Here is a 10933-nt window from a genome sequence, read left to right as displayed (position 1 = left end):
GCTGAGAACAAAGCCCTAAATCTGTGTGACCTTGAACAAGACCTCCCCCTTCTGAAGAGTGCTTTCATCCTCAACATCAGGACCCACTGAAACCAGGCTCAGGGCTGCTGAATGCCAACAGAGCTGCAATAGCACTGACAGGCACCCTTCAGAGAGATGCAACTGGAGAAGCAAGGTGCTCGTTTATTTTATTTTACTGACCCAAGATTTGTGGATGTAGGGGAAGTGGATGGAAGTACAGAAGTCACTCTTTCATAAGGCTAGGTATCTTAGCTATCTTTGTACCCTTAGTTTTTATCACCCACAGAATGTCCTAAATATTTGATTAGTAAGAGGAGAAAAGGAGTGACATGGGAGAGAGGCTAGCAAGAAGATGACCAGACATCCCTAATTTATTGTCATATCAAAAAATAACCAAAAGAGAAGATTTTATTATCACAATTGTACTGTGAAGAACCTGATGTTCAGAGATATTCAAATATCAGGTTCCACATCCAGGAAAGGCAGGATCCAGGCATTCTAACGCCACACCTGTGCTTGTTCCAGGATCAGGTCCTCAAGAAGCTGGACACTGTAGGGTAATCACCCACAAAGAGAGACTGAACCACCAGACATCACATAGTTTAGGGGTACAATCACACCATTAATTTCCACCTTTTGGAAAGGGCTGCTCGACATACAACCTTCACTGATGACCCCCTGGATGGCCCACAACAGTCCAGCAGTGCAGCTGGAAAAAGGAAAAATTGCAAACAAATGTCTCTGAGAGTGGCCAAGATGGGTGGGATGGGGAGTCAATAGACAATTATATTCCAAAATTGTCTAGGGGTGGGTCAAGGGCAGAAAGTCTAACATTTTTTGAGTGCTTATCACGTGCCCAGCTCTATGATAAATAGTTTACAAACATTATATCTTTAGCACCCACAACAATGTTCCATAGTCAGTAGCATTAAGCTATTTAACAGATAAGGAAACAAAAGTAAAAGGAAGATTACCTCACTGATCTGAAGTCAGACAATGAGAAGAGAACAAACCCATGACACAAACTCTGGTCCAGTGGACTCCAATACATATTCCTTCTGCACTCTTCAGCTGACAAATTGTAAGAATATTATCAAAGTTCCTGTACTACCAACCCCATCACAGGGATACAAAAATGGCATAAAATGGAATAGTGTGTGTAGGGTACTCTGTCAGTTAGCTACTCGGCATCCATTCCCTTCTTCCTCTTTCCTAAAGGAATCCCAGTTCTGTTAAACTATTCATCCATCTCTCATGATTCAGAGAAGCTCATCCCATTTCAGACTCTGAGCATAGATTCTGATTAGTCTAAATAAATCAATACATGGCATTTTCCTGGCATCTCTTACTGATCACAAGGTGGTATATGACCAAAACTAACCCAATCAGATTAAATGAATTTACATTCCATATTTGAGGAAAGCATCCCTCCCTCACTCTCCCTTCCAATCTCTTCCTCTCCCTCTTTCTCCTAATGCATGAAATCATGAGCACATGTTTTCCCAATTTCTATTGGTGACCATCTTGTGACCAGGAAGAAAGCCAGCCTAAAGATGAAACAACGCATGGATTACTTATCAGATAGGTGAAGACTTGTTTGGCTTCTTGTCTATGTTTCTGAGGCACTGAGTCAATCAACTCAGCAGTTTTCCCTACTGATGGCCTTACTGCTATACAAGATAATAAATGTTCTCTTTGTTTAAATCAGGTTGAATCTGAATTTATGTTACTTGCAACCAAATTCTTTCTGATAACTTGTTTTGCACCTACTGTCTTTACAAAAGACATGGTAATGACTCAAGTTAGGGTGGGGGTGGCTAGTGAAGAAATGGGAGTTTGGGTCACTTACCCTATAATTCAGTACTTTGCAGTCCATCAGTTCTCATCAACACTGAACACTCATGTAGCACATGACAGCAGCCCTGACCTCCTGCCATCATCCAGATGACTTCCTGATAACTCTGAATTTGATGGGTAAAGGCCCAGACTCATGCCATAAGCTAGGGAAAGCCTATACTGGTTTTCATTAAGCAGTTGGAGGCTGAGAGGAAACTCCTGACCAGGTGCTAATCCTCCCACTCCATGGTTGTATACAGCAGTGGTTTGGCTGAGCAGAAAAGGTTCTGAGTAAGTGGGTGAGAAGAGTAAGACCACACCCCCCCATGATGTAGGTGGTGTTCCATAGGGGTTTTTAGTTCTCCATTTTGTAGGTGCAGGAATACCTGAGAATAAGTAGAAGTGGATGAAAAGGATAATGGAAGAAGGAGAGCTGGAGGAAGGGGGGTTGGAGAAGGCAAACCAAGGACAAAAGACCTTGTGACTCTCTGGGCACTTTGAAGAGCCTGAAGGCCTTGGGACCTCCATGGGAGAAATTACCCTCACCAAAGCAGCACAAAGACCAGGTCAGGGGTGGACCAGTGTTTCTACAGATGCTTCCAACAACAGTGGTGCTTTTTAGGCAGTTTTCAAGCTGCAGGCCAATATTGAAAGTTAAAGAAAGAAAGGAAAATGAAAGAAAGAGAGGGGATCAGGAAAAGGAGCCCTCATTTCTGAAAACATATGAGGCACTGCCTGAAGACTCCTAGAAAAATCTGAGAGACTTTCAGGTGACCAAGTTCCTGCATTTATGATGTAGGGACTCAGAGCTACCAATTTTTAGGTAATGATGACTATGTTGCCACACTTGGATTCACAGGCTGCTGAATCCTGAGACATCTGGATTACAATAGTATCCCTAAAGTGACCAACTCATTCCAATTTGCCTGAGACTTTCCTCATTTTAGCAGTAGTAGCCCCATGTCCTGGAAAAACCCTCAGTCCCAGGAAGACCAAAATGGTTGGTCACTTAAGCACACACTACCCACTTAACCCTTATACTGAACATGTCCCACACTGCCCATTTTCTTAGTCTACATCAAAATGGTTCAACCAGACCCAGCAAAAATAAAAGCTGATGATTTTCACTGCCCTGAGCCTCATCTGAGGCTGATGACATAGTTAAGTCTTTAGCCTAGTTAAAAAGGAAGGCACATCCTAAGAGGAAGAAACCTGGGCCTAGAAGAAGTAAAGGGGGCAGGAGTGGTATCCAGGAGATGGCAAAAATCCCCAGTGTACTAAGTACCACATGCCAGATGTCAACCCTTCCCTGCTTACTTTGGGAAGCTGCCAAGCACCTAATGAACAAAAGAAAGGCTAGTTCAGATGCCTCTTTAAAAGAAATTAGCCAGGGAACAATTAAAAGCCTGGAATGAGCAATTAGCCCAAATGGCAAAGACTTATAAATCCTCCCTCGATTGAAAAGAGTTAATTAAAATTGTCAGCCTTAGGAGGGGAATTACTCTTTTTTGAAATTAGCAAATGTGTCATTAGGGTGATAAAGGGCTACACGGAAAAGGTCAATAAAGTACTTATTCAGAAAGAAGATATCCAAACCCTTTATTCAAAGCTACAGTAATTAAATCAACAATGTATTTAGCCAACACGGGTATTCTTGAACTATTATGTTGAGTATAACCGGGTATACTATGTTCTATCTTATCTTGGAGAAGACAGGTTAGCCACTAATCCCAGCCAAGGAAAAGAGGAAAATGGAAGCATATGTAAACCAAATAGTCTGCTACAGTCATCCAAATTCATTCCTTGGAAAGAGCAGGAAAATGGAGGTTTCCCAGATACAATCAAATTTGGTCTACAAAGACATCACTGACACTGAAAGGCATCTTTCTCTCATGTAAACTGTAGAACAGGTGTTCAATAAGACTTAGTTTTTTTTACTACACTGTTCTGGATATTCCAATAATTTAGACTAGTGATACTCAAACAGAAGCAAATTTGTCCCTGGGTAACATTAAGCAATTACTGCAGACATTTTTATTTGTCACACTTGAGGAATGGGCATGGTTGCTATGGGCATCTAGTTGGTTGAGGCCAAGGATGCTTCTAAACCTCCTGCAATGTATAGGTCAGCTCCACACAATAAAGAATTACCCTACCCAAAATGTCAAGAGTACCACTGCTGAGAATCTGTTGGTTCAGATATACTCTAATTGAAAGTTTGAATTTACTCCAACCATAAAAAGAAGGCTTTCTTGGCAAATTAGTGGCACTAGTTGATAAGTGAAATATCATTTTAATTCAGTAACCAAATTACAGTATTTGAGAAACTTCCTTGTATGTCACTGTAACTCCGGCAGGAAAATCCTGGGGCAAAATACCTTTGAAACCGAAATCAGTCAAAGGGAGAAATAAAGTGGGAGAGACCCATTTATTTTTTACAAGCTGTCATCCACTTCTGCTCTCCTGTGTCTCTCACCACCCAGCTGCAGAAGTAGAGCCCCACCTAACCTCTCCATAAGCCCCTCTCTTGCCCTTGTAACTACCTATGGAGATTGACTACTTCTCTCCACTCCTCAGAAACACCTATTGATATGGAGACACACTAAGTCCATGCAAGAGATTCTGGAAATACTGCAATTTTACCCACAGTCACCACTGATTACAGCAATGACAATTTTCTAGTCTTTTCCTAAAAGCCAATGTGACAGGATTTTTCATTACCAATCTTTCATCAGTTAATATTTTTCAAAGTATTAACACTACATGTTCCATTCAAATAGTCCATACTTAAAACATTTTTACTTATTAAGACTGGGTTTCTATAAATAAGTCCTGGGGATGTAAAGTACAGCATGGTAACTATAGTTAACAATACTGTATTATACATTTAAAAGTCGCTAAGAGAATATTTCAAAAAACAAGTCTGTAATTATGTGTGGGGATGGATGTTAAGTAAACTTGTTGTGGTAATCATTTTGCAATATATATATATATATATATATATATATATATACCAAATCATTATGTTGTATACCTTAAACTAATACAATGTTATATGCCAATTATATTTTCTTATAAATATAAGCAAATAGACTGGGTTTTTCTACAGCACTGAGAAAATCATTTGAAATTAATGAGGCTTTTTCCTTATTGTGATATATTTACATATGTGATAACTATATAAACACTGTTATCCTAAAATAAGCTAAAGTATTCATTTTTTATTTTTAATCAAACTTCTCTTTAAGGAGAACTTAACTAAAAAGAGACTGCATCACTTTTATGTTTCTTTATCTATCTAACAAATGATCCAGAGTTTTAAAAAATAGCAAACAACCACTTTGTCTCCTTGCCCAAAGCTTGGCTTCAGGAGCTAAGTGCTGGCTGGAGTTTAAGTCTAATTCATTTCCGAGCATTCAACATTTATTACCTGGGAGACTTCTTTGTCAGCATAGCACATATTAAACAAGTTAGTGTAAGTATGTTAAGATTATATATGTTAATTTACCATTGACAAACTTGCCTCTCTGGTGCCTGCTGGGACAATAGTTAAATGTGCAGACTGGTTGTATTTATCAAAATTTACATAAGCAAAAAAGCCAAGTCCCCACACAGGGTTAAAGAATAAATCAGTTACATGAGCCAGTGAGGGTTCCTGAGGGAAATGGCAGGTTCCAAGGAAAAAATTTTTTTCACCTTGTCATTTTACACAGGGGTGATGGAGTGCCTTAGAAAGAACATAGGTTGCATGTGGAAATGTCTGCTCCTCATTCCATTGGGAACAGAAATACATCCATAGCATGCTACATTACAAAAGGAGTTCTCAGGGCTGCCAACCTTACAGTAGAGGTTGAGTAGTAGTATACTTCTCCGACATAAAAGAAGAAAAAGAAAGAACATATTAAGCAAAAACATAGGTAAATACAATAGATTTTCCTTCTTGAGTCTTCTAAGTTATGTTTGATTGTTGAAACACAATTTATAATACTGCCTGATATGGCTCTAAATGTATGTAGAAGAAATATTTAAGACATCTTTATTATGAAAAGAGGAGAGAAAAGAGACATAAAGGGAGGTATGATTTTAACACTTCATGCAAAACTGGTAAAATGATGATATCAACAGACTAATACAATGTGTATGTGTAATGGACTACCTAAAGCAACCATTAAAAATACCCTACAGATAGAAACACTCAAATGCACTATAGTTAAATCAAAACTGAATTCTACAAAATGGTTAAGAAACCCACAGGAAAGCAGGAAAAAGAACAGATGAAAAAACAGGGAGAAAAAAAACAGAAAGCAAAAAGATAAAATGCCAGATTTAAACCTTACCATAACAATAATTACACTAAATGTAAATAGTAGGAATGGAAGTAAAAGGTTGAAAGTAAAAAGATGGCAGATGATATACCATGCAAATATTAATCAAAAGAAACAGGAGTGGCTATATAAATAACAGATAAAGTTGACTTCAAAACAAAGAAAATTATCAGTAACAGAGAGGGACATTAGACAATGATAAAAAGATAAATTCACCAATAAAACACAGCATTCTAAATGTAAACATAACAAACAACAAAGCCTCAAAATACGTAAAGCAAAAACTGACTGAATTGAAAGGAGATATAGACAATTCCACAAGTATAGCTGGAGATTTCAACACTTCTCAATCAATAACTGATAGTATAATCAGACAGATAATCAGAAAGGATATAAAAGAACTCTACAATACCATCAGCCAACAGATTCTAATCAGAATTCATGGAACATTCTATCCAACAACAGAGGAATACACATTCATTTCAAGTGTTCACAGAACATATACCAAGATAGACCATATCCTGGGCCATAAGAAAAAAAAAAAACCTCAACAAAATTAGAAGAATTAAAATCACACACAGTATTCTCTGTGACCAAAATGGAATTAAACCAGAAATCAACAACAAAGATAATAGGAAAATCTCCAAACACTTGGACACTAAACAGCACAGGATCAAGAAAAATCACATTTTAACTGAACAATAATGAAAATACAACATAACAAACTTAGTGGGACAGAGCTAAAGCAGTGTTGAGAGAGAATTTTATAGTACCAAATGTGTATGTTAGAAAAGAAGAAAAGTCTCAAATCAATAATATAAACTGCTAATTTAAGAACCTAGGGGAAAATACAGCAAAAGAAACCCAAATCAAGCAGAAAGAAGGAAATAATAAAAAGCAGAAAAGAAGTATCCATACCCAGATGGTTTCACTGAAGATTTCTACCAAATGCTTAATGAAGAATTAATACCAATTTTACACATTCTCTGACAGAAAACAGAAGAAAAAGGAATACTTCCCAATTCATTTTATGAAGCTAGTAACCTGAAACCAAAGCCAGACAAAGACAGTACAAATAAAAAACCTATAGACCAGTATCTCTCATGAAGATAAACACAATAATCCTTAACACAATATTAGCAAATAGAATTCAATAATAGTAAAAACATATAGATCATGATCAAGTTGGGTTTACTGTACAGATGCAAGGTTGGTTCAATATTCTAAAGTCAGTCATGTACTTCACCAAGTCAATAGGCTAAAGAATAAAAATCATATTATCATATCATTCAATACAGAAAAACAATGGACAAAATTCAACATCCATTCATGATTTTTTTAAAAATCTCAGACAAATAGGAATAGAGAACATCCTAAACTTGATAAAGAACATCAACAATACATTTACAACTGATATTATATTTACTGGTAAAAATGATTTCCAAGATGAGGAATAAGAAAGATGTCCACTCTCATGACACTTTTATTCAACATAGTGCTAGAATTTCTAGCCAATATATTATGGCAAGAAAGTGGGGGAAAAGGCATACAGATAGGAAAGAAAGAAGTAATACTGTCCCTATTTTCAGATGACATAGTTATCTACACAGAAAATCCCAAGGTATCTACAGAACATCTCCTGGAACTAACAAATGAGTCCAGAAAGGTCTTAGGATACAGGATAAACATACAAAAATCAGTTGTATTTCTATACACTAGTAGTGGGCATGTAAATATTAAAATTACAAATACAGTATCATTTAAAATTCAAAAAATGAAATGGGCATATATCTTTAAAAACATGTACACTGCTTGTATGCTGAAAGCTATACAATGTTGATGAAAGAAATCAAGGAAGATCTAAATAAATGGTGAGGTATATACCATGTTCATGGATTGAAACACCCAACACAGATGTCATTTCTCCCCAACATGACATACAGGTTTAACACAACTACTAACAAAACTGCAGTAAGATATTATATAGATATAGATAAGATTATTCTAAAAATGTATATGGAAAAACAAAAGGACTAGAATAGATTAAATATTTTGAGAAAAGAAATTAAAGTGGTAGGAATCAGTATACTCATTTTCAAGACATTATATAGCTACCATAGTCAATACTTCATGGTAATAGTGCAGGAAGAGACACAAATAGCAATGGAACAGAATAGAAAACACAGAAATAGACCCATACAAATATGCCCAACTGGTTTTATTTCATAAAGGAGCAAAAATAATTCAATGAAGGAAAGATAGCCCTTCAACAAATAGTGTTGGAGGAGTCAGACATTCATAGGCCAAACAAATGAACCTTGATCTAAGTCTCACACCTTTTACACAAATTGACTTAAAACAGATCACAGACTTACATGTGAATCATGAAACTTTAAAACTTTAGAAAGAAAAATTAAAAGCAAATCAGGATCCAGGGATAAGCAAAGAATGCTTAGACTTACTTGATATCAAAAGCATGATACACAAAATGAAAATTTGATAAATTAGACTTCATCAAAGTTTTGACATTTGCTCTGCAAAAGGCTCCATTAAGATGATAAAAAGGCAAGCTACATATCATAAGAAAAAAATGCAAACTGCATATCCGAGAAAGAACTAGAATCTAGAATATATGAAGTACTCTCAAAACTTGACTGTAAAGAAACAAACAATTCAATTAGAAAATGAGGAAAAGACATGAACAGACATTTCAGCAAGGATGATATACAAATGGCAAATAGGCACTCAAAAACATTTTCACATCACCAGCCATTAAGAAAATGTAAATTAACATCATGATATCTCTACATACCTATCATAATTATCAAAATAAAAATGACATCAGCAAATGCTGGTGAGATTGTGGAGAAACTGAATCACTCATACACTGCTGTTGAGAAAGAAAAATGGTACAGACTCTCTAGAAAAAATTTTCTTTAAAAACTAAACATGTACCTACCATATGACCCAGCAATTATACTGCTGTGTGTGGAAAATTCTCTGTGCAATTGTCAAGTGTGGAAATTCTCTGCAATTCTCCAAAATTCTTGAATCTCTCCACCCCACCAAATGCCACCCTTTCCCCATTATTATAACAACTAAAAATTATCCTACTCACTCCCAATAGACAATAACAACCACATTGAAAACCACTGCACTAGAAGCTGACATTCTATACAGCTGATAGGAAAAACCTCCTTTATCAATGAGAAGCTGAGGGGTCTCACTAAGGTGAAGGCACCCAACTAAAATCACACAAGTAATTTCTATACCCCTGTTTTCCACCTTCACACCTCTTAACATAATAATTTCATTCCACTAGATTTCTGATCATCTACAATCTTGAAAGCTCCTTCCAAAATACTACCTTAATTCACCCTTGAGATGAATAGTAGACAGCTAGGATAGTGACAGTCATTGCAGTCTCTTTTAGCCCATATGGCTAACATCCTGATGGTCCTAACCTGAGGTGGCCACCACAGGAAAGCCAGCCAGCTTTGGTGGCCAGATACGTTAACTGCCATAATCCTGGGACTCACCAGGATGCTCACTCTGTTTTACTTAGAAGTGAGGGTTTAGTACTTACAGATGTTCATTTTCATAAACAGAGTAATCTGCTTCAGTAGCAGCAGCTACAAAAGTACCAAAAGAAGGCTCATTGAAGGATTAAAGATGGCGGCATGAGAGGAGAGACAGAGGCTTCCTCCTAAAACTGGATACAATTAGAAAATATAGTTGGCACAACTAATCCTGAGAGAGCAACAGGAAAGAGGATGGCGCCAGACTGTACACACCTGGAGAAAAGAGCAGACCTCAGCGAACGGGGTAACGTACCAGAGCTGTGGCTCAGCAGGACCCAAGCCCTTCCCCGACCCCAGCTCACCAGTGGGGGGAAGACAAACGGAGCAGGGAGGGAGTGGAAGGCTTGGGACTGCTGAATACCTAGCTCTGGAGATCTGCGCTGCGAGCACAAACCTACATTTCATGGTGCTTTCATCATACTCTTCTGATTATGGGGTTGGAAGCGGGAAAAGGCAGAGTTCCTGGGGAGACTGGGATTCCGGCTGCTTGTGGAAAGCAGGGATCCATATCTGGCTGCTCTGGGACAAAAGCTTATATCTGTGTGCTCGGCCCACTGGCTCAGGCAGTGGAGACAGGCACAGCAGCCAGGAGGAGGGGAACAGCTCTTTCCTCCCCCTAGGCACCAATACTGCTCCCCTGAAATCCCCGACATTGCTTCAGGGGCTGAGCAGCTCTATAATAGGGCTTATGAACACTAGAGGGCGCCATATACAAATATGAAATGCCAAAGGAACCTGGTCCAGAGTAAAATGATTAATACAACTCCTGAGAAAGAAATAAATGATATGGACCTTGTGACTCTTCCTGAAAGGGAGTTCAAAATAAAAATCATCAACATGCTAATGAAGGTACGGAAAGACATCCAAGAACTCAAGAATGAATTCAGGTCAGAGATCCAATCATTGAAGAGCATGATGGAGGGTATTAAAAGCAGGTGGAATACAGTGGAGGAGATGACAAATGAAATAGAAACTAGAGAAGAGGAATACAAAGAAGCTGAGGCACAGAGAGAGAAAAGGATCTCTAATAATGAAAGAATATTGAGAGAACTGTGTGACCAATCCAAGCAGAACAATATTTGCATTATAGGGACACCAGAAGAAGAAGAAGAGAGAGAAAGGGATAGAAAGTGTCTTTGAGGAGGTAGTTGCTGAAAACTTCCCCAAACT

General features: G+C 37.8%; 1 non-coding gene across 1 annotated transcript; it reads left to right on the top strand.

Moving 5' to 3' along the window:
• Window positions 1-5601: 5601 nt before the first annotated feature.
• LOC118932384 (small nucleolar RNA U109) lies at window positions 5602-5736 on the top strand. The gene has a single exon (XR_005032753.1). It is a non-coding gene; the product is annotated as a small nucleolar RNA U109 (small nucleolar RNA).
• Window positions 5737-10933: the final 5197 nt, after the last annotated feature.

The sequence above is a fragment of the Manis pentadactyla genome, chromosome 2, assembly GCF_030020395.1.
Source record: "Manis pentadactyla isolate mManPen7 chromosome 2, mManPen7.hap1, whole genome shotgun sequence".
In the NCBI taxonomy this organism is placed as follows: Eukaryota; Metazoa; Chordata; class Mammalia; order Pholidota; family Manidae; genus Manis; species Manis pentadactyla.
This window is presented reverse-complemented; position numbering and strand designations above follow the sequence as displayed.